The sequence below is a fragment of the Cryptomeria japonica genome, chromosome 6 (genome assembly GCF_030272615.1).
Source record: "Cryptomeria japonica chromosome 6, Sugi_1.0, whole genome shotgun sequence".
In the NCBI taxonomy this organism is placed as follows: domain Eukaryota; kingdom Viridiplantae; phylum Streptophyta; class Pinopsida; order Cupressales; family Cupressaceae; genus Cryptomeria; species Cryptomeria japonica.
In genome coordinates this window covers 338106383-338118503 of record NC_081410.1, presented here as the reverse complement: position 1 = coordinate 338118503, position 12121 = coordinate 338106383, and positions in this window count along the sequence as shown.

Below are 12121 nucleotides of genomic sequence, written 5' to 3'. Positions count from 1 at the left end.
AAACTTGTGAAGAGAAGATGCCTCCCAAGTTGCTAGGGAATTGAAAGCCCTAAGAGAGGAACTCGAAGAATTAAAAGTTAGAGATAGAAGGAGTAGGGGGACTAAAGATGAGAGTGACCTCAAAGAATAAGAAGAGGGTGAAAGTGGGAACCCTCCTAAAGGAACTCATGAAGAGGAGATGGCTCCTTAAGAGAGAAGGTTTATTAATGCTTTGAAGACTATGAGGGGAGAGACCTTTGATGTGGAGATGGACCTACCTATGTATGAGAGAAAAATGGATACTGAAGAAGTGATAGAGTGGGTGGATACTTTAAAAAATTACTTTGAGTACAAAGAGACAACAAAGGAGAAGAAGGTCAATTTTTCCGTGACCAACTTGAAGGGATCTTCCTTGACATGGTGGAATTACATCCAAGGAGAGAGGGTGAAGAAAAATAAATCAATGATAAACTCATAGGACCGGATGGTGTCCAATTTGAAGGAACAATTATTGCTTATTGATTATGAAGTACAAGTATTTAGGAAGTTGCAGAACCTTAAACAAAGAGATTTGGACATGGCAATCTATACTGAGGAGTTCCATAGACTTGGTATCAAGTTTGGTCATGTGGAGAATGAGAGGTAAAAGGTGTCTAGGTACTTGAATGTCTTAAGATTCAACATCCAAGATGATATAAGAGTAATCACTCCTAGGACAATTGAAGACTACTTCCAGTAGGCATGTGGAGTAGAAGAGAAGATCAAAAGGAAGAAAGAGAAACATGGAAGAGGAAGAGGAAAAGCCAATAGAGGTAGAGGATCATTTGGGCAAAGAGGATAGTCCTCCAAACAACAACAAGAATCTAGCAATAGTTAAGAACTAGGAACTAACCAAATAGGAAGCTTTAGGGGAAGAAGGCCTAATGGGAGAGGTAGATTCAATGGTCAAGGAAGAGGCTCCAACACCTTCTCTTGAAGGTGCTGCAATCGCAACCAATTTGGTCATCTAGCTTTCAAGTGCCCAGACAAACAAGTATCAAGCTCCCACGGTAGGGAAAGGAGGACTCAAATGGTGCAAGAAGAAGATTTCCAAAGTGTGAATTCATCCTCTCAACATGTTTCTCCTAAAGCTGGTGAAATTATAGTGATGAGAAGGACTCTCCTCAAGGTTCCTATCACTAAGCAACCACCAAAAAGGAAGGCCTTGTTTTGAACTACTTCCAAGTCACATGGTAAAGTATGTAAGGTAATTGTGATTTTGGGATCTACTAATAATTTAGTGTCATTAGAAATGGTTGAGAAACTGAAATTAAAGAGACTTCATCATCCCACACCCTACAAGGTGTCTTGGTTAAGAAAGGATCAACAAATCCTAGTGAATGAGCAATTTTGGGTGGAGTTTAGCATTGGGGGTTACAAGGATAACATCCTTTATGACATAATCCTTATGTTTGCTTATCATTTTCTACTAGGAAGGCTCTAGAAATATGATAGAAAAGCCAAGAATGTGTTGGCAATTGACACTCATCCAGTTAAGGTTCATGGAATTATGGGTTGTCATTGATGGCAACTCATCATCTCAGGGTAAATGGTTTCATTGTTTGGTTAATCAGCATTCATTGCACTTAACTGACATTGGTATTCACATTGCTTTACACTAGTACTGACATCGGCATTCACTTCATCTCGGTTAAGTCCTGGTACTAACATGTCCAGATCTCGGTAATGTGTATATGGAAACCAGCAATGGAGAGGACCCGGCTAAGGAAATATTTTGGTCCCGATTATGTCTTCATGGATTTTGGTGGTAACGTGTGATGGCCGACATGGTCATTAGATTTATGTTTGATTTTCATTATGTTCCGACAACCGACTTGTTTATATTTCTTGTTGAAGCCAACATGGTTAAGTTAGTAGGATATTTAAGATCACCTCAGTGATAGATCATATATGTGTTAGATGGTATGTGAGGTTTTGATTGTGAATATTTTAGTGAGTTTTGGTATGCGATTGGAAGTGACTATGTGTAGTTTCACGTGCACAGCTTAACTAGTAGTAGAATAAAGTATCAGACAAGCAGTATATAGAGAAGGATATCATAGCATTCATTGGAACTTATCCAGCATGGTCAAATTCTATTTATAAGTTCATTTTCATTTGTAAACACTTGTAAGTGTTTTGTAAGTCACTGAGACTTCCTATGTTTTGTGTTTGAGCAGTGAGCTCTAAGCGGTTGGCCTTTCTGCATGTGTAGACACTCTTATGTAATATTTGAATACCTTGATCAAGTATATAGATATTGTGGGTATTAGTCCCACCATGGTTTTTCCTTTTGCAAGGTTTTCCATGTATAAATATTGGTGTTATGGTGTTCCGTTTCATTGTGTTATTTTGTGTATGCATTCTAATTTTATTTACTGTTAACCGATTAATAAGGAATAAGTTCAAAACTAACATTAGTGGTAGAACACTGATTCATTCCACCCCTCTCTTAGTGTTCTTGGATTCCAATAGAATGTTGGCCACAAAACTATATATGTAATAAATAAAGATGGCACCTCTTTCACCTTGACACCTTTCAAATATGAAGGGCTTGATAGGAAGATTGGATCTAGTTTTATGGTGGTAGGAGAAAAAGAGTTTTTTAAGTCCTTGAAGGATGAAGGGGGGCAAATATTTTCTCTGATTATCAGACCTAAGTGCAGGTTATTTTTGGCTTCAAACAAGGTAGATGTCATGCCTAGTGAGGTCCAAACTTTTTTGGAGAGATATAAGGGGATTGTAGTGGATGAATTACCACATTGACTTGATCCCTGGTGCCACTTTACCCAATAAAGCTTCTTATAAAATGACCCCTTCTCAAAATGAAGGGATCAACAAAAAAGTACAAGAACTATTGGAGAAAGACCTCATTAGAGAAATCATAAGCCCATGTATTGTACCTAATATGTTAGCCCCTAAAAAACATGATGGTTGGAGGATGTGCAATGACTCTAAGGATATAAATAAGATCACTATCAGATATAGGTTCCCAATGCCTAGAATGGAAGATCTAATGGATTGTCTAGGGGATTTTTTCTATTTTCCTAGATTGACTTGAAGAGTGGATATCATCATATCCTAATAAGGGAAGGAGATGAATGGAAGACTACTTTTAAGACCAATTAGGGTTTATATTAGTGGATGGTGATGCCTTTTGGACTCTCCAATGCCCCTAGCACATTCATGAGATTAATGAATGAGATATTGAAACCTTTCATTAGAAAGTTTGTTGTTGTCTATTTGGATGATATCCTTGTGTTTATTAGGTATAAGGAGGAGCATTTGAAGCATCTTGACATGGTTCTAAGAAGGCTACATGAAGAGCAATTAGTGATCAATCTTCAAAAGTGTGAGTTCATCAAAGAATAATTAGTGTATCTTCGCTTTGTCATAGAAAAAGGTAGTTTGAAGATGGATCCTTTCAAATTTGAAACCATCATTATTTTTCCAACACATAGAACAATAACAGATGTTAGAAGCTTCCATGGTCTTGCAAGATTTAATAAAAAATTCATAAAAAACTTCAGTCATGTTTGTACACCTATCATTGATACTATAAAAGGAAGTAAAAGGGGTAGCTTTCAATGGACTAATGAAGAAAATGAAGGTTTTAAATACTTGAAAAGGAGGGTATCTCAACAACCAATCCTGACTTTGCCTAATTTCAATAAAGTATTTACTATTGAATGTGATGCAACCAGTCAAGAAATAGGTGCGGAATTGAGTCAAGAAGGGAGACCAGTAGCCTTTTTCAATGAGAAGTTGAATGAGGCTAAGAGAAAGTATTCCTCATATGACCTTGAACTCTATGACATGGTACAATCCCTCAATAAATGGAGACACTACTTATCACCAAAGGAGTTCATAGTGTTCACTGACAATCATGAACTCAGTTTCCTAAATATCCAAGACAAGTTGAACCATAGGCACATGAAATGGGTGGAGTATTTTAGGCCTATACCTTCACCATCAAACATAAGAAGGGACAAGAAAATAGAGTTGCAGATGCCCTTAGTAGAATGTCACTCATGGTGCAAGAAATCCAACTACAAAGTGTTGGAATAGATGCTCTAAAAGGTATGTATTAGGAGGATGATGATTTCAAGGAAGCCTTTATTGTTTGTAATCAATTTTATAATAATTTTTATATTGAGTTTTTTTAATTTTGTATTACAAGATGGTTTTATTTTCAAAGGGGCTCAGTTGTGTGTGCCAAAGTGCCCTATGAGAGCCAATTTGATAATAGAGAATCATTATGGGAGTCTTGGTGGAAACTTTGGACTTGACAAAACTTTGGAGCAATTTAGAAGAATTTACTTTTGGCCCAAAATATAAGTGGATGTAAGGAGATTTGTGGAGATTTGTACCATGTGTCAGAGAGAAAAGGGAGCTACTTCAAATGTAGGCCTCTATCAGCCACTACCCATACCAAATAAGCCTTGGGAGAGTATATGAATGGATTTTGTCTTAGGGATACCTGGGACACAAAGAGGATTTGATATTGTCTTTGTTGTGGTAGATAGATTTAGTAAAATGGCACACTCTATCCCTTGCAAATTTATAAATGATGCATCTAACATTACAGGTTTGTTTTTCAAAGAATTTGTAAGGATTCATGGTCTTCCTTTGACCATTATATTAGATAGAGACTTCAAATTCATAGGTCACTTTTGGAGGACCTTGTGGAAGAAGTTAGACACAAATATTTCATATAGTTTTACCTACCATCCCCAAACAAATGGTCAAATAGAGGTGATAAATAGATCGCTCGGTAACTTGTTGAGATGTCTCATAAAAGGAACATGGTCAATAATGGGACTTGGTACTTCCTCAAGCCAAGTATGCCTATAATGTTCCATCAATAGGAGCATAGGGAGGACTCCATTTGTGATGGTCTATGTCATGATCCCAAGAGGGGTATTTGTGTTTGAATCCAAGAACACTAAGAGGGGGGGGCATCAGTGTTCTGTCAATATAATCAATTTTAACCTTGTTAAAAATGCAATTTAGTAACTGGTAACCATGAAAGAATATAACAACAAATAGAAATGAAGCAACCACAAGAGCATACACCATAACATAGAAATTTATACATGGAAAACCTCAAAGAGGAAAAACCACAGTGGGATTGGTGACCCACAATATCTATCCATTGGCCAAATGAATAAATATTATAATAGGGGCCTACACATGTAGGAAGGCCAACAACCTAGAGCACACTACTCATCACAAAAGGAGCCTCACTGACTACAAACACCACATATAAAGTTACAAACAAAATTTTGAACTCTGAGAGTGCATCTGCTATGCTAGATGAGTTCCGGTTAAAGCACAGTCTATACTGGTTTACACTATGTCCCTCCTTACCGGTCTCTTTCTTTGCTTCCCAAACCTCTAAACCAATATCCAAGACTGACTAAAGAATATTACATTTGCATTCTGTCGATCAAGATTGTTCGAACAATATCATATCACTATATTCCATTACTTTCTCATGTCCTTCTAAAATAACCTAACCAGAATGACTTAAATACCCTTCCCAAACACAAAAATAAATGCCTTATGTTGGCTTACAATGATATTATAATTTATTTACATGTCGGCCTACGCAAAAATAAATTCATTAAACTTCAAGACTGATGCATTTGATCATTGTTGTGTAGACCTGTTGGATCAATCTCAAATGTCATCCTCATATACCAGTTCCTAGTTTGTCAGTTTCCTTGACTATCGATGTTAGTTCCTTGTGTGCCAGATGACTTGAATGTTAGTTGCCAACAATAAATACCGGTGAGAACTGATAAAGTGACCAACCCAAAATGGTGTGTGTTGCCATCAATGACAAGACAACTAAGTTGGATGAGTGTCAATTTCCAACAATCTCCCCCTTTGGAATTGATGGAAACACTCATGTGAAAAATGGATTACTGGAGTGATGTTTTTATTCCCTACCAAAAATTCTAAAAATGTTCTCAAAAACTTCTCCCCTTGATCTATATATTACTTCTCATGTCCCAATCATTTTTCACATCAACCTCTCCCCCTTTGTCATCAATGAAAAAGCCGGGGAAAATGAATGAAAGAATGAGAGAAAAAATGTGATTACCGGACCTCGATGAACTTGAAAATATCCGAGTAAGCATTCTTCAAAATCCTAAGTATGCATCCCAACCTGTCTTCAATGTGCTCAAAATGGATACAAAACCATTAAGAATATATGCATGAAGCTCTTCTTCTGATAGGTCTGCCAGAGTAGGTTTATTCATTAACTCTATTATTTCCCTCTTGTGAAGTAATAGAGTGTTCAACTAGGGACTCACCAAACCTCTTAATTCCCTTACACATTGGATTAGCCAATCCATGTCCTTCTCTAATCCAGAAATCTCAATGGTGTTGGTCAGTGTCTGAGTACCATTAAAACTATTAGCCAAATGTTCTAACCGAGCCTTTGCCACCTTCAATTTCACCTCAAGGTTCATTGTTATTTTGTTGGTGTTAGTACAGGACCTATATATAGTGCTACACTCATTTAGAGCCACATCAATCTTAGTTATATCATCTATCAGTTTAGCCTTGTCAGATGAAATCATGTTGTGACAAGTCACCTTTCGGGCTACATTATACCACTCAATCAACTATCGATTGGATACCCGTTGAATAATTTTAAACTCTTTGGAAATATTCTTTGTCAAACCTTTCAATTTGTTGGATGGCTTCTAATCTGATCTACCTTATATTCTGGTGCAAGCTGCTACAAAACCAGAATGACCTTCTTGTCTTCATTCCCTTCCTTCCTTAACTTCTGAGCTACAACATACATCAATTCAAAACTTCTCAGCTTCTCAATATTCTTCTGTACAAAATCAACTTGAATGGATGAGTCAAGTGCCAACAATGAATGACTATCCAAAATATTCTCGGAGGATTCAACCTCTTGACTTGCACTAGTGGCTTCACCACTTGGTGTAGTAACCTTTTCAACCTTAACCTCTTCAGTATGTACATTTGGTGTTAGAGGTTCAATATCCTTAACCTACTTATTTTTTGTACCCACATCAATAAACTCTATATTCAGAATGATCTGTTCTGGTGTATCTTTCTTATCCTATATAGTTTTAATGTTATCTACCAGTGTCTCTATATTACGTACAAGTGGTTATACTGGAGGAATATCCTCTGGTATTTTCTGTTCAAAAACCAATGTATCCATTCCCAATATACCTTTCCCCTTATCATCTACCAGGATGTCTGGAGTGTTAGACATTTGAGAGACTTCTGGTGATGTAAAGAATCTAGGTTTATCTACAAAGAATTTTACCCAAGCCTCATGTGTCTCCTTAATTATCTCGTTTACTCTACCTACCATGAGACTCACATGTTGGTGTTTTCTTTGGAAAATTGATTTATTTGCAAACTCTAAACACTGCCTCATCTCTTCATCAGTTATAGCACCACAAATAGTTAACAATTCTTGTATCTTTATATGTCTATCCTCTTCAACCATAGATAACCTTCTAGCATCTAGTTTACTATACAAATCTATCAGTATCTATTTTTTAATCTCTAAAAGTTCTTTCTTATAGATGTCTAAGTACAACAAAACTGATTCCTCTATCTTCATTTTCTCCTTATCATCCATATGTACATAGTAATGTTGTATATTACTCAAAATTCCATCTTTAGTTATTTGATCAATCAACTTAGCAACTGAAAGAGGAGGAATGACTTCACTACTCTTATTGGATTTGAGAGCTATATCTGCATATGATTTCTTATTCTTGTTAGGATTAGAAGTAGACTCCTTAACCAGTTTCCTCTTCTCTATGGGCTTCCTCTCCTTCGAAATTTTCTTTGGTGCTGCAATAGGGGTAACCTTCACTTTCTGCTTCTTTACTTCCTCAACCTTCTTCCTTGGTATTCTAATGAAAGTCTTCAGAATTTGTGAGGGCACAACATCAATATCAGAACCGGATGTAATAGGGGCAATATAAGTCTCTGGTATCTTCATCTTTACTACACCCTTGCCAGTTGTTGTCGGTGAAGTCTACACTACTACTAGAGATGACCCTTCAACTAGTCCTATAATCTACTTTATTTGAGAGGAAATATTTTGTATAGCTTCCCTTGTTGGCATTAAGGATGAATTGATTATGTGTTGCATTGATGTTAACACTAACTATTATGGTTGGTTACCGACATAGAGGTTTTAGTTACCGATAGAAGATCTAGTGTTACCGGCAGAAGAGACTATCTGTTGGACACTTTCGACATGTTTGGATCAATGGAGTATGTTTGATTTTATGTGTTACATGTTCCTGGAGTATGTTTTGGTCATTTGGTATTGACTTAGTGATCAGATACTATCATACACTCTTGTAAACCCTTACCAGCATTGGTTTAAGGTTTAATTGGTAGAGCTTTCACTGAGGAATCTTGATAGGATGCATAAGTGGTGTTGGTGTGGCTTCTACATGGATTTTAGGACGTTGAAGATATTCTTTTATCATGCTTCAAATAGTTTGAAAACATTGCTTTAGCATGGTGGGCCCAGAATAGGTCTGGTGCCTATCTAGGTTATGGACAGGTATCATGTTAACGTGTACTCTACATGTTACTGAGATGTTTTGAGATATTCTATGGATTGGTTATTGTTGTTTTGGTCTTAAGACGACATGGAATATCATTGTAATATGGATTTATCTAATGATCTTACTGTAATATCTTTTAGGTGGCCAACCTAATTGGTTTTGGCCTTAGGGTTGGTATAAAATGATGTAAGATCCCATTGTAGATCATGGAATGGAAATGTGGAATATGTGTCATGGTCTTGAAATTCTATATCATATGCGAAGGATATTTTCTTGATCATAGGTGACCGAATTGGGATTAAGGAAGAGGTCAAAGGCCTTCGGTATTGAGCTTAATCGGGACTGTAATCAGGCATGGTAGATGCTATCTCTAGCAGTTCACTATTCTGGATTATTGTCCATTTATCTTGACGTAGTTATAACCTCTCTGTAGTTAGTGCAACTCTTTTGTAATGAGCAGTACGCTCTAGGCAGTGTGCCTTCCTGCATGTGCAAGCCCCTCATTGTATAACATAATTTCTGCAGAAGTATCATCTGGCTGTGGGTAGGCTTACCACCATGAATTTTCCCTTTCTGGGTTTTCCACATACAAGTCATGGTGTTATGTGGTATGGTTTCTTTGCATTGATTATCTATTTAATTGTTAAGTTGTACTCTTTACCGGTATCTGTTCCTACCGGCATCTATTTATGTTTTATCGGTACTTAATCTGGTTAAAGGTTATTAAGTGGATTAATTGATATAATTTGTTAACAACTGATTCACCCCCCCCCCCCCCCTCTCATTTGTTCACTGGTTATCCTAAAAATTGGTATAAGAGATTTGGTCCTCTTCTGCAGAAGCTTAACCACTTGAGGTAGATTCTATGGTAGCTAACACTTCAAATCCACTGACAACTATTTTCAAAAGAGAAATCCCTAAGCTTGATGGAACAAATTATGGGATATGGAAAATTCGAATGGAGACTCATCTTAGATGTCTTGGAAAGATATATTGGAGATCACTGAGAAAGGATACACACCTTATGATCCAACATCTGGCAATCCTACTCCTACAGACTTGGACAAGAATATTCAAAAATGATTGCAGAGCTACAGAAGTCCTCTTGTGTGGACTTACTAATCAACAGATCATGGGATTGACTAATAAATCATCAGCTAAGGTTATGTGGGATAAATTGAAAACTCTGAATGAAGGTGATCCTACTGTAAAAATTTCTAAACTTGATGGTTACCAGGTAAGATATGAAAACTTGGAGATGGAAGATAATGAAAGAATTGTTGTGTTTATGGAAAGAGTAAATGAGATTATTATGGGAATTCAATGTTGTGGAGGATTTCTGAGTGAAGATGAAATAGTTTTCAAAGTCTTGAGAGCCCTTCCACCAGCTTACAAGATGAAGGCAACTACAATTAATGAGCTGAGAAGAATGTCTAACTCTTCAGTTAATAGAGATATTTTGATTGGGAAATCATCTTCTTTTGAGCTTGAAGAATTTAGATATTCTAGAGCTGTAAAGTCTAAACCTATTTTTCATGCATCATCATCATCATCTATAGGCAAAAGTGATTAGAAAGTCTTATATGCAAAATAATTGGAAGATATGAGGAAAGAAGATGAATAATTTGAGCAACTTGAAGCCTTATTTTCTACAAGAATACCTAAAGGTCCGACAGGAAGTAAGTATGAAGGAAAAGAAACTTTTAAATGTTTTGCATGCAATAAGATTGGTCATTTTGCATCTAGATGTCCTAAAAGGAATGCAAGGTTTGAGGAAAGAGTTAAGAAATCATTTAAGCCTAACTAGAACAGATATAGATTCAAGAAAAGTAAACAGTGCTACATATCGGATGAGGAAGGAGTAAGTGATGACTCTGCTAGTGGATCCGGCAATGGAAAGGATTGGGTGTTCTATGCTTTAAAGGAAGATGAACCGGAACCAACTATCATGAATGAAGAAAAAGCCTTGGCAGAAAAAGTTAAAGATAAGGATGAATGGGTAATTGATAGTGGATGCTCACATCATATGACTGGAGATAAAAGAATTTTTTTGTCCTTGCAAGAATACAATGTTGGTCAAGATAGATTTGGAGATGACAAAGCATGTATGATCAAAGGTAGAGGTGGTATTTCTCTAGATGGTAAGCATATTACTGACAATGTCTATTATGTAGAAGGTTTAAAGAATAATCTTTTAAGTGTTGGTCAATTGGTGGACAAGGGTTTCAACTTCAGTTTAAAGATAGAAAATGCAAATTCATTAACAAGACTGGTATGGAGATTCCAACCGGTATTTAGACTGGAGGTAACATCTTTCACTTGAACACTAGTAATAAGACGTGTTTGATTGGTCATATTGATGAGAGTTGGTTATGGCATAAGAGGTTGTGTCATTTTAATTTTGATTGTATTGTTAAGATCACTTCAACTAAGGTAGTTAGAGATATACCTAAGATTATTAAGCCTCATAATCCGGTATGTAAGGAATGTGAATTGGGAAAGCAAGTTAGAAATTCTTTTAAGAGCATACATGATAAATATAATGATGTACTTGATTTGATTCACACTAACTTATGTGGTCCAACAAAGACTACAAGCTTTCAAGGTGATAGGTATTTCATGTTGATTATTGATGACTATTCTAGAATAATGTGGGTGACTTTTCTTAGGGAGAAGTCTGAAGCTTTTGAGAAATTGAAGATCTTTAAAGCAAAGGTTGAAATAGAAACTGGATTGAAAATCAAATGTCTAAGATCAGATCAAGGCGGTGAGTTCACTTATCATGAATTTAACAGTTATTGTGAGACAAATGGAATTAGGAGACAATTATTTGCACCTCGGAATCCTCAGCAAAATGGAATAGTGGAAAGAAAGAACAAAACCATTTTGGATGCGGCAAGATCTATGATGATGGAAGCCAAATTATCTCACATCTACTAGAGAGAAGTGGTGAGTACATCAGTCTACACATTCAACAGAGTTCACATCAAAAGTGAAACTAGTAAGACCCCTTATGAATTATGGTTTGGACATACACCTACTATTAAATATTTCAGAATTTTTTGAAGTAAATGCTATATCAAAAGAGATGATTCAATTGGAAAGTTTGATCCTATATGTGATGAAGGGATATTTCTTGGTTATTAAATTCAAAAAATAGCATATAGATGTTATAACAAAAGATTGTAGAAAATTGTGGAGAGTGCTAATGTGAAAGTTGATGAGTAGTACATAAATCAATCTATATCATATGATAGGGAACCGGTACTAGAAATGATCATAACTGAACCGGCAATGCCTCAACTGGTACAAGAAACTGAGACAGTTACACCGACATAATCAAAAAATTCAATTGTGACTGATGATCAGAGCAGTGAACCTGAAGTTCAGAAGACACCAACGTATGTAAGGTTAAATCATTCTGAAGATCAAATCATTGGAGACAAGAACAAGGGAGTTATGACAAGAAGAAGACTGGCAAATGAAGAGGTATGTCTTATTTCTCTAATTGA